The following is a 13,612-nucleotide window of genomic DNA, read 5'->3' on the forward strand; positions in this document are numbered from 1 at the left end:
AAGTGGCCCTGACCGCCACAAGACAAACAAGCTCCCGTCGCTCGGTAACACTCCCCGGGATGTGACTTCCCGCAGTGTGGACAACGGGGTCTAGGTGGTCTGGCCTGACTGGGACCCCTGGATACCTGCGAACCTGCCACTCTGGAGCTCTGACCGGCCCCAGACGGTCCCGTACTGTCGAATCTCCGGCTGCCTGACTGAGCACCCCGGCCGGAAGAAGGAAAATATCTGTCAGACTGCTGCTGCTGCTGAGGCTGTCCGCCTCGAGAATCCCCTAAATAACCCGCGGATCTAGCCCTCTTGGGCGGCCTCCTGTCTCTATCTCTGCCAGCAGGATCAGATCTGCGACGGTCCTCCATCCCCATCGCATAGGCCTGAAGCCGGGAAATATCCATGTCTGCCTGCAGTGACACGGCCATACAGCTGTCTACCAAATACCGGTCTAATCCCATAACATAGCGGTGCATCCGATCGGACATATCTGCTACCACGGCCGGTGCATACCGGGCCAGAGAATCAAACTCAAGGCTATACTCGCGAACACTCCGACCCCTCTGCTGCAGACGCAAAAACCGATCAGCTCGTGCCCGCCGTAACTCTGGCGGCAAAACGTGGCGGGTGAATGCTGTCACAAACTGATCCCAAGTGGCTGGAGGGGCACCCACTCCCCTAGACAGCTCCCAAGTCTCGTACCAATGAGTAGCCACATCTCGGAGCCTGTGTGAAGCCAGCTCAACTGACTCGGTCTCAGAAGCCCTGACCAAGTCCAGCGAGCGTCGCATCCCCCGAATAAAGTCATGGGGGTCCTCATCGGGCTTAGACCCGAAGAACTCTGGAGGGCCACATAGCAGGAACTCCCGAACTCGCAGGCTGTCCCGTCTGTCATCATCATCGTCGTCCCTCCGCCCGCGCCTACGAGCCTGTCCTGCTACCAGTGTAGTCAACAGCTGTACAGCCTCCCTCAGGGTCCTATCCTCTGCCCCTGGCTGAGGAGCTGGAGTCTCAGGTGCGGGTACACGGACCTCTGGAGCTGCTGAAGGTCCTGCTCCAGGCTGTACTAGTGGGGGTGTAGCAGACCCCTCAGAATGAGGCACATCCTCAGGCAAATCATAGACACGAGCCCGGGTAGCTCGCTGTGCCTGGCTAGTCTCTCCAATCCTCGCCTTGCCCTTCTGGGCCGCCGTTGCCTTCTTCGGAGGCATCACTGCAAACACAAAGGCGAGTCAGATCATAATCATCCTAATAGCACAGCTCTATCGCACGATCTAAGATTTCAAAAGAAGTGACATCCTAAATGCCCTGTAGCTTCCCGTTTATAGATGTGGTGCACAACACATCGATAAACAAGACTCTACGAGACACGGCCTGTAGACATTCCGAGGACAGACTGCTCTGATACCACTTTTGTCACGACCCAGCCCCGTGGGCCGCGACTGGCACCCTACCTGGGTGCCCAGACCAAATCACATCATCGTTTCCGAATCCAAACTTATTTCAGAATTTTCAAGAAGTTAAATCAAACATAATTTACATCGAAAATATGTCTTAAGCGGTCATATCAAATCATACTCAAACAAAGCGGCGGAATAGACATCGCCGGTCAAAATACAATTATATACAGAAGGGCCATCATATCAAACAGACCGCTGTAAGACCCGAAAGCAAAATCAAACAACATACACATAGGACCCTCGCCCCACAAAGATGACTACAGGCCTCTACGAATTCAAAACATAACATATGGCGAGACAGGGCCTCGCCGTACCCAAACTGTCAAATATACAAAACATATACAGAGTAAAGGAGTCTGTACCAAAAGTGGACCCCGGACCAAGTAAGAGTACTCCGGAAAGCAAGAAGCGAAGCCTACTGCGGAGGATCACCGATGTCTGCACCTGCGGGCATAAAACGCAGCCCCCGGAGAGAGGGGGTCAGTACGAAATATGTACTGAGTATGTAAAGCACGGAGTACAGAATTATGGATCAAAACCGAAAGCAGATCAAATGTCAAAGTGGGGTACAAACTGGTATGTCAAAATCTATATCAAAATCATATACATATGTTTTATGCAAATAAAATCATGCAAACGCTTAAGAATGTGGTCGCCACTCCGACGCTGGCGCCACACACAGCATAACACCAGAAGGTTTCAAATCTCCGTACATCTCCGAACATAATCATAATCATCGGTGAGCATATCGCGTCCCGAGCCATATCACAGCATAACTCCAAACGAAACCGGGCCCTATGGCGAAGCCTCGGAAACCGTAACACAGCATACGGCCGAATTCATCATACAGCGCACGAATCAAAACCGGCCCGGGAACCGGCGAACGAAGTCATATTAAGGCACGAGCGGAGTCGTGAGCAAGCAAATGCAAATCGCATTTCAAAATAGTCTTTCAAAGCAAAGTGAACTCATAAGTCATTTTAGAATACAAAATAGTCGAATACTTAGCCGACATAAAGTTTCATTTTGCAAAACGTTTCCAAAATGGTCCATATAGTTCGGAACATAGATTAGCGCATCGAATAGTCCAAACATACCCCGTAGGAGGATGTTCCAAAGATCGGAAGTGGTACTTTCAACTTTATTCTCAAAGGTGGCCCGAAGGGCAAATCGGGCATTTTGGGGTAGCGGACCCACCTCGGGTCGAAGTGAGGTGACGAACATATTTTTACGAGCAGTTATATGCCAAGGGTCATACATAATCATTTCTAGGTTACCCGACCACATTTCGATAGGTTTCGGACGAATAGTGGCATTCTAGCCAAATTGGAGCCTTTAGGCTTCAATAGAATTGAATGAATAGTAACCTTTCTGTGGGTCGGGTTTCGAGGAGCAGAAATGCTCCGGAAGGTCTCATATTTGACTGACACACTAAGATATGCCAAATGAAAGAGTGGGAGGCTTTACATACCTCACAGACGTCGTAAGCTCTTCCAAAAGTCCCGTCCCGTTTCGTCAAAAATCTGCAAATGGTCAAAGTTACCAAATGAGATCCTTAGGCTCAAAAATGCCTTTCACTCCATATTTGCCTACCGAAATTTCGGCAGCATTTCCCCTATAAATCTAACATCCCCGAGGCATAACTCGGCTCAAATTAACCAATCACAACAGCCCACACATCAACAACCAAACCAAACAACAATCAAACCATTCTAGCTTTAAAGTTCTACATGATTTCTAAAGTTGGCAACTTCCATTCAAACTTTCAAAATTCTAATTCTATATCTACAAAATTGTATGCATTCCCACATTCAAACTTATATAATCCCATTCTAATTACAAACCATGCCATACACGAAATTGCATAAAAATCCATTATTTTCCCAAATTCTTCAAAACATCTAAAATGCACTACGAACATTCTAACTCACGTCGTTTCATTCCGAATTCATCAACATCGATATAGATTCATATCTAAAGTCTATAACACCCAAGATATACATTGATATACATAAAGATACCGAAGGTATACGCTTTCCGATAATATTCAAAATCATTTTTCAACGCCAATTTCATTCCCCAATTAATAATTTACGATATAAGGATCACAACAACACATTATACCAACTTAACCAAGATCAATTCACACCAATCTCCCTATCTATGGCTCACGGCCAAACTCACTACAAACACACACCCACACGTTTCCATTTATGTCCAAATTACGGGATTCTCGTCTACTTCCAATCTTTAACACATTCATAGCAATTCTATAACATTAGAGGGGCAAGATTCTTACCTTTTACTAACTTTCCGACTTGTCGCAAACGGAATCCTTGTGCCAAACCAATTATACCACGTCGGAGAGCGTCTTGAGTACTTCTTAATTATGTGGAAGCCAAGATTTTTGGATCACACACAAGCTTGGAATCTTTTCTTTCTTTCCTCCTTTGCACTCGGCCGAAACCCCTTTTTTGTGGTGAGTTCTTGATTTTTATTTTTTTGATCTAGAATTTGTTAAGTCCTCCTAGTATATATCCACAATATTGATCATGTGCATAGCACATGATCATTAAACAAGGGTCTTGGGCCATATATATGGCCGGCCACCCCAAGTCCTTTGGGCCTAACTTTGTGTCATTTTTTTTTCCTTGGCCCAATTCCTAAAATGCCCCGTTTTGTAATTCCCGAAACTAATTTCCGAAGTTCCAAATTTACCCTCGGCCTTCCCCGAGGTCTTAGCATCAAAGATTTCACAACCAACATAGTCATATTCACAAAATTTAAATTAGGTCCTTATAACACACAAGTCGTAATTATTTCACGATTTCCAATTGTACGAAAACACGGGACATAACAGAAACCATCATGGACATTCCGCCCCACCTTGAAGGGACTAGTACATAAGGTGAGTGTAGGCAAGGAATAACATCATCATCATTCTAGTGTCATCATATCGTATAACTTATCTCATATAGACATTCATAAGTATAAGCTTTTAACTTCTTAGAATGCAAGAACTCATGAAAGGAATAGGGATTCAAGTTAAAGGATTCATGCCATTAGAAAGAAGGACTAGCCTCACATACCTTGGTCGCTTAGCTAAGATATTGCTCACTTGTTCTCCGTCGACATCACGTCGTTACCTTCATAAGAGAATTCGTATGAACATTAGTGAGCTAACTATAAGAACGCGTCGCTAATTCTAGGAGAAGTCGGATAACGCTTCCTTCGCTCATACTACTTTTCTCGCGTTCTATATCAACTCCCAATATTCATAATATTATTCGCAATATCATGACCGACAATCGTCATTTACGTACATTTGGCAAAATCCACCATTTTCCTCCAATTTTCCTATATTTCTACTTCTAGCTCATCCTTGAGTTTTTATGCATTTACCGCGTGTTTCATGATAAAAACATCATTTATAACGTATTAGTACTCACAACACTTCATTATTCATAGTTCGATTCCACTATCATTCATTCATGCCACTATTCACTCAATAATGACCCATTTCTATGTTCTTCTACATTTCAAGTGTCTAAGCTTTCCAATACTTCAAACAATATGGAATAATCATGAAACTTACCTTGGAGGATGGTTGAACAATCCTTAAGCTGAAATACTTCACTTAGCCAAAACCCTAGTCCCACCTTCTTGGGAATTTCTTCACTTAGATGACCCTTTATTGAGTTCTTACCCTTGATTCCATGAAATTAGTGTTGTTGGTCTTGATATTCCCTTTAATTCTCTTGAATTCTTGTGGAGGAATTATTTTGAGAGTTCTAGAATGTCTCTTGAGGTGTATGGATGAAAATGAAGTGAAATGAGGCTTAAGTCCCTTTTAAAAATCACAAAATCTGATTTTTAATGAATTCTTGTCGGGGTGAACAGTGGTCGTAAACCACCATATACGGACCGTATTTTGATTTACGGTCCGTCCACTGTGGTCGTTTTTAAGCATTCCAAAAACAGAAAGTTTGGCTGGTGGACATGGCAGATTACGACCTGGTTTACGGTCCGTAAACCAGTTTACGGGCCGTAAACTGGGTCGTATTTAACCATATCCAACATTTTACAGAGAGTTGGGATTTTTGACAAGCTGGAGGACGACTGCACTATACGGTCCGTAAATCACTTTACGGGCCGTATGGTGCCATATACGACCACTGTGCTGAAAAATTTTCCGCGACTTTCTTATTTCCAAAAATTCTTAATTAGCCATTCCCGACTTAATAAAACATCATTCACTCAATTTTTCATCATTCCACTCATCATAAAAGTATGGCGAAATTTCCGAGGTGTAACATTCTTCCCCCCTTTTGGAACATTCGTCCTCGAATGTTCGACACTCGGGGATTCTGGAAAATTTTTGCTAGAGTTTCCTTTGTGATTTGGATACTACCTTTCCATTACAACAACCCACAATATCTTCCCCTCACAGGGCTATATCACAACATCAACACTTTTATGGTCACACACGACCAAAAATATAAAATTAAAACATACATACCTTACACCATCGACGTCTCATCTTGAATCTCTTCTGGGGATTGGAACAAATGGGGGTACATGGATTTCATCTTCTCCTCCGTTTCCCAAGTCATTTCTTCCCGATTATTGTTCCGCCATAGAACTTTGACTGAAGCAACCTCTTTATTCCGAAGCCTTCATACTTGTCTATCCAAAATGGAAATGGGCATCTCCTCGTATGTTAGCTCCTCTGTTACATGCACATCATCAATCGGGACTATTCTTGTTGGGTCTCCAATACACTTGCGGAGCATCGAAACATGGAATACTGGATGCACGGATTCGAACTCTGAAGGCAAGTCCAATTCGTAGGCTACTCGACCCACCTTGCGAATGATTTGGTAGGGTCCGATATATATGGGACTTAGCTTTCCTTTCTTGCCAAATCTCATCACTCCCTTCATCGGCGATACCTTCAGGAACACCCAATCGCCCACTTGAAATTCCAAATCTCGTCGGCGATTATCTGCATAAGACTTTTGGCGACTTTGAGCTGTTAACAGTCGGTCTCGAATCACTTTAACCTTTTCAACTGCTTGTTGGATCAAGTCGGGGCCTATCAATTGTACTTCTCCGGTTTCAAACCATCCAATTGGAGATTTGCATTTTCTTCCATATAAGGCTTCATACGGGGCCATTTGAATGTTGGAATGATAGCTGTTATTATAGGAAAATTCAATAAGAGGCAAATGCTCATCCCAATTACCGCCAAAGTCCAATACACATGCCTGTAGCATATCCTCTAAGGTCTGAATAGTGCGCTCGGCTTGCCCGTCAGTCTGCGGATGGAACACCGTGCTGAGCTTAACTTGGGTACCTAGACCTTCTTGGAAGGACTTCCAGAACTTGGCTGTGAACTGCGCCCCTCTGTCTGTGATAATGGACAAAGGGATACCGTGAAGTCGTACAATCTCCTTGAGATACAATTTAGCATAATCCTCTGCTGAATATGTGGTTCTAACGGGGAGAAAATGAGCTGCTTTCGAGAGTCTATCCACGATCACCCATATAGAATCATACTTCCCTCGCGTACGGGGTAATCCTACCACAAAATCCATGTTAATCGCTTCCCATTTCCATGTAGGAATTTCCATTGCTTGCAATAACCCTCCTGGCTTTTGATGCTCGGCCTTCACTTGCTGGCAATTCGGACACTGTGCTACAAATTCTGCTATGTCTCCCTTCATGCCATCCCACCAGTATACCAATTTGAGATCGTGGTACATCTTGGTTGCACCTGGATGAATAGAATACCGGGAATAATGTGCTTCCTCTAAAATTCATTGGCGCAAGTTTGCCACATTCGGTACACATAGCCGGCCCCGATATCTAAGAAACCCTTCTATGGAAACTTCGAATGGAGACTCTTCCTTTTCCTGAGATAGATCACGATAGTGGCTTAACTGAGGATCTTCATATTGTCGTTCCTTCACTTCTAGATTTAATGATGAAACTGTGGGGTCATTGACGCTAATACCTGCATCTCCTGAATCAATGGGCCGTACACCGAGACTCGCTAACCGATGGACTTCACGAACCATTTCTCGCTTTTCCGAAGGAACTCCACATAAACTACCCATCGATCGGCAGCTAAGTGCATCTGCTACTATATTCGCCTTCCATGGATGATATAGAATGTTCACATCATAATCCTTCAGTAATTCCAACCATCTCCTTTGCCGCAGGTTCAACTCCTTCTGTTTGAAAATATATTGAAGGATTTTGTGATCCGTATACACGTCCACGTGCACACCATATAAGTAGTGTCTCCATATTTTCAATGCATGAATGACCGCAGCTAGCTCAAGATCATGAGTGGGATAATTCTGTTCATGTTTTCGCATCTGTCTCGAAGCATATGCAATAACTTTCCCATTCTTCATCAATACACATCCTAATCCCACACCGGAGGCGTCACAATACACTACATAGCCATCTGATCCTTCTGGAAGTGTTAGCACTGGCGCTGAGGTCAACCTGTTTTTCAACTCTTGGAAGCTACGCTCACAGGCATCACTCCACTGGAATTTAGTCGACTTCTGGGTTAACTTTGTCAATGGGGCTGAAATAGATGAGAAGCCCTCTACAAATCTTCTATAGTATCCTGCTAACCCAAGGAAACTACGAACTTCTGTAGGCGTCGTAGGTCTTGGCCAAGTCTTCACAGCTTCTATTTTCTGAGTGTCAACTCAAACACCATCATCTGAAATAACATGACCCAGGAATGCAACAGAATTAAGCCAAAACTCGCACTTCGAAAACTTTGCATACAATTCTCCATCTCGAAGAACGCCAAGAACAATTCTTAAATGATCTGCATGTTCTGATTCTGTGCGAGAATATACAAGAATGTCGTCGATAAACACTATCACAAAAAGGTCCAAGAACGGCCTGAACACATTATTCATTAAATTCATGAACACCGCCGGGGCATGTCAACCCGAACGACATTACTCGAAACTCATAGTGACCATATCTTGTCCTGAAGGCAGTCTTGAGAATATCTGCTTCCCTAATTCTCACCTGATGATAACCCGATCTCAGATCTATCTTGGAAAACCATTTAGCACCTTGCAATTGATCGAAAACGTCATCAATTCTAGGAAGAGGGTATTTATTCTTCACCGTCACTTTATTCAACTGCCTGTAGTCGATGCACATTCGTAGCGATCCGTCTTTCTTCCTTACAAACAAGACGGGTGCTTCCCATGGCGAGGAACTAGGCCTTATAAACCCCTTCTCAAGTAAATCTTTTAGATGAGCTTGCAACTCTTTCAGTTCTGCTGGAGCCATTCGATATGGAGGAATAGAAATAGGCTCGGTGTCTGGTAGTACATCAATAGCAAAGTCGATCTCCCTTTCTGGAGGAAGGCCTGGTAACTCGTCGAGAAACACATCTGGGAATTCATTCACTACCGGGACAGACTGGAAAGTTGGCACTTCCGCTTCCGTGTCATGAACCCGAACTAGATGACAAATATAACCCTTGGCTATCATCTTTCTCGCCTTAAGGTAGGAAATAAACCTACCCTTTGGGGAAACTGTATTACCCTTCCACTCGAGTATGGGCTCTCCCGGAAATTGGAATTGAACTACCTTTGTCCGGTAACAAACATTAGCATAGCACGATGCCAACCAGTCCATACCCATAATTAAGTCAAAATCTATCATCTCAAGTTCAATCAAATCCGCTGTCTTCTGGCGATCACATATAATGACTACACAGTCCTTATATACTTGCCTCGCTATTACAGGATCACCAACCGGAGTGAATACTTCGAAAGGTTTAATTGGCTCAGGTCTCACCCCAACACTATCAGCGATATATGGAGTAATATATGAGAAGGTAGAACCCGGATCAATCAGAGCATATACATCACGGGAAAATATAGTCAGGGTATCTGTGACAACATCTGGGGAAGACTCAAGATCCTGTCGCCCAGCTAAAGCATACACACGGGGCTGAACAGCACCTGAAGTAGATGTTCCCCCTCTACCTCTGCCTCTACCTGCTGTAGTCTGAGGAGTCTGTGCTGTAGGGCGTGCTGAAGAAGAACCCGCTGCTGAACCTGTAGGCTGAGTCCCAACTCTATCTCTTGCTGAGGGGCAATCTCTCATCATGTGACCGACTTGCCTGCACACATAATAAGCATCCGAACCCTGCCGACACTGTCCGGAAGTTAGTTTGCCACACTGGCTACACCGCGGTACTGGAGGTCTCCTCTGGCTAAAGTCTCCCCTAGACTGCGAATCTAAAGCCCTCGAACTCTGCCCCTGGCCTGACTGAGTAGAACGATCAACCCTCATATCTGAGAATCTAGGAGGTGCACTAGTCACTGACTGACCTGAGTGCCTAGAATATGTCTGTCTCGGTCCCCCTCGGTACTCACTGCTCTCCCCCATAGATCTAGCCCTTTTACCTTGTCTTCTGTCACCCTGACGATCACTTCTCTGCTGTCATTGTCGTTCCTCGAGGTCCTGAGCATGGGCCTGTATCCGGGAAATATCCATTCCGTCTTGCAAAGAGGCTGTCAGGCAATCTCTGAACAAGTGTGGTCCTAAACCACTCACAAATCTATAGACTCGGTCTCCCATGTCAGCCACCATGGTCGGAGCATACCGGGCCAATGAGTTGAATTGCATACTATACTCTCGGGCACTCATGCTTCCTTGTTTCAAATTCAAGAACCTGTCCGCTCGAGCTCGGCGGACTTCAGGTGGCAAGTAGTGACGAATAAAGGCATCTACAAACTCCTGCCACACGGGAGGTAGTGCATTCTCCCCTCTTGTTATCACCCAATTCTTAGTACCACCACGTCGCGAAGTCTATATGAGGCCAACTCTACAGATTCAGTCTCAGAAGCATGCATAAGTGTTAACGTCCTCAGCATTTCATCGATAAAACCTTGTGGGTCCTCATCCGGCTTCGACCCAAAAAAATTCTGGAGGATTTAGAGTAAGGAAATCACGGGCTCTTGTACTAGCTGAACGATCACTTGGGCCCGCATTCTGTCGTTGTGCCTGAGCGGCAAACAACTGCGTCAATAAATGTATAGCCTTGGACACTTGTTGACCCGAAGCACCCGGTGGAGGAATTGGAGCTGAGGCTCCTCCCTGCTCTTCTACATTGGGCACGGCCTCACTTTGTGATTCACTTTCCTCTACCCCCGCCGGAGGCTCCCTTTCTGCCCGCTTCTTCGTCGTAGCTTTGCCTTTCTGGGCAGCTGTAGCTTTTCCTTTCGGCGACATTTTTCTGAAACCATAACGCACTTTTAGGGATGATATAATCCTAGACATGGCTCTATCGCACGATTCATGAGAAGAAGGATGGTCATTTTACTAAATGCCCTGTAGCCTCTTGTTTATTAGCGTGTCGCGCAACACACCATAAACAAGACTCTACTAGACACGGCTCGTAGACACTTCCTAGGGCGAATTGCTCTGATACCACTTCTGTCATGACCCAGCTAGGGGCCGCGACGGGTACCCGGATCTAGTTACCGAGCACCGCTCACTCTATTACTTATCTTACTCATTTAATACTCTTTTATCAATTTTACATACCAATTGTAGGAAAATCTTTTATATCCCGTGTTTTCACACGTTTGGAAAATTTGAATTTTATTGGATTTTTGAGATATAAGGTCAAATTTGATATTTTGTTGAACATAGGAGTTATGCATGAAAGAATAGAGTCATGAAAGTGTGGGACAAGGCTAAGGGTAATTTTGGAATTTTGGAAATTAGTTTCGGGAATTATAAAATGTGATCCATAAGTATTGGGCTCAAAAAAATTGAAGCAAAGTGAGGCCCAAAATGGGGTGCTTGGCCGGCCACTTTGGCTTGGTCCAAGCCCATTTTTATGGGTCATGTGCTTGGTCATGTGACCAAGCACTTCAATTATATACACATTAGAAGACTTGTGATAAGTATGAAACAAGATAAACAAGAGCAAAAATTAGAAGCAAGAAAGTGAGGCTCTCGGCTTGGAGAGCAAAATTTGACCCTAAAAGATATTGCTCCAAAAATTTATTTCTTGTTGATTTCCTACTAAGTCAAGGTTCCTTTGTAACTTGGTATAGTTGGTTTGGAGTGGGAAGCATTAAAATCACCAAAGTGATTACATTTCCAAGTGAAGAAGACTTGAGGAAAAGGTAAGAATTTCTACCTTTTTATTGTGTTATGAAGTTTTGATTGTGTTGTAGTATGTAGAAATGTGTTGATTGTATGGAAAAATGGAAGTTTGCAAAGTGGGTTTGGAATATGGCTTGGAGCCGTGGGCGTGTGTGTGTTGTGTGGTGACAATGTGTTGAATTCATGTTGTATTCTAGTTGTGATTGTGATGGAATTTATGTTGAGAATGAAAGAGGAATAAATTTGATTGAATTGATGAAAATAGCATTTGGCCGTGTGGTATGGAGTGGTTTGGAATGGAATGGATTAAGTTTGTTTAGTGTGTTAAAGTGTTGTTGTGATGTTTGTAATGTAAATGAAGTTAGAATGATATAAGTTTGTATTGAATTGGAATGTAGAAACTTATGTCGTTTTAGTATGGTTTTCCGACATTATGGAAATGAAGTCGTTTGGTTGTTAATTGTGATGATCATTGATGAATTTGGAAGTTGGAAACATGTTATGAAATTGTATGCCAAAGATTTGATGTTTTGCATAAGTTATGACTTTGGCGGAAAGTTGTATATTAAGTATATCGAGTGTATATCTTAAGGAAAATGATATGAAATGTCTCTAAATCTATATGGTGATGATCTTGATTGTTAATGAATGTGAAATTATTGATGTTAGTTTGAAAGTTTGGGTTAGAATGAAGGTTATGTCAACTTGTGAGAAAGATGACTAGTTGAAGGATATTTGTGTTTTTAATGTTCTTTGTTGATGTTGATGTTGTTGTTTGGGTTGTTGTTGATGATTTCTAGCCGAGTTGAATTCTCGAGGGTGCTATATGTATAGGGGAAGTGCTGCCGAAATTTTGGTAGACAAATATGCATTAAGTTGGAACTTTGGTATTCATAGCTTACAATTGGTAAACTTGACCAATTGCAGTTTTTCGACGAAACGGGAAGTGAGTTTGGAAAGGCGTAAGGAGCGTGAAAGGTATGTAAAGCAACCCCAATTCTTCCCTTGGCATGCCCTTAGTGTGTTAGGGTCGGATCCGGGCCTCGAAGGACCTCTTGGCCCTCGGAATCCGCAAGAGAAAATCTCAGTTTTTCCTTCAGTGGAATTGAACCACTTTAGTATGCTTTTCCGGAAAATTATGCAACTTTGCTCCAAATTACTTGGAAAGTCATAGAATGTTTGTAGAACCTTTTTATGTGATACTATAAGCTTAGAGGGCACAATTTGAGCCCGCCGCCTTATTTGTCCCGAGGCGGGCCCACTATTCCCGGTTTTGCCCTTAATGTACTAAAGCTTCCTTTTTAGGCGATTTTTGAAAGAAATGTTTTGACTATCATACTAATCGCCTAATAAACATTGTTTTAAATATTCTATTAAATCTTATAAATTATTTTGACACCTGGAATGACTTCGGGAAAGTTATACTTCTGTAATTTATTATGATATCCGAAATGCATCTATTATGATCCCGTCCGACTCCATTGGATCTGTTTGGCTTTGATACGCTTCATCGAGTCTTTGAAAACATTTATGATATTTTTAAATTGCATTAGTTTCTCACTACTCCATTCGTGGATGTCCCAATGTTTCCCACACTGAGCCCGGGCCAGGATATGTTGTCAAGCGTGATTCTCTGCATTGTTCGCCGCGTCCCGATGTGAGGGGGCAGGTATACGCGTACATGGGTCTGTGGAGTATGATGTGCCATGTCCGCCTATTCTGATCTGATCTGTTACGGCCATTTTGATATGACATTTTATGATACGGGGCCACGCCCCTTTTTCTGATTCCTCTGTATAGTGGCACCAGCGTCGGGAGGGTTGCCACGTTCTGTCTGCCGAGTTCCGCGGCAGGGACCGGATATGATATGACATATGTTTCTGTACACATTCTGTCTGTTTTGGAAATATGCATTTGACACTCTGGATTTTGTACTCATTTTCTGTAACCATTATGATTTGACTTCTGTGATTCCGCTTTACATATTC

General features: G+C 43.5%; 1 long non-coding RNA gene across 1 annotated transcript; it reads right to left on the reverse strand.

The window, feature by feature from the left end:
* Nucleotides 1-1,660: 1,660 nt before the first annotated feature.
* LOC132609020 (uncharacterized) lies at nt 1,661-3,893 on the reverse strand. Its single transcript, XR_009570646.1, has 3 exons — nt 3,751-3,893; nt 2,923-2,974; nt 1,661-1,895 (listed from the first exon to the last, which is right to left on the reverse strand). It is a non-coding gene; the product is annotated as an uncharacterized LOC132609020 (long non-coding RNA).
* Between the last annotated feature and the right edge of the window lie 9,719 nt (nt 3,894-13,612).

Source organism: Lycium barbarum, chromosome 9 (assembly GCF_019175385.1).
Source record: "Lycium barbarum isolate Lr01 chromosome 9, ASM1917538v2, whole genome shotgun sequence".
In the NCBI taxonomy this organism is placed as follows: domain Eukaryota; kingdom Viridiplantae; phylum Streptophyta; class Magnoliopsida; order Solanales; family Solanaceae; genus Lycium; species Lycium barbarum.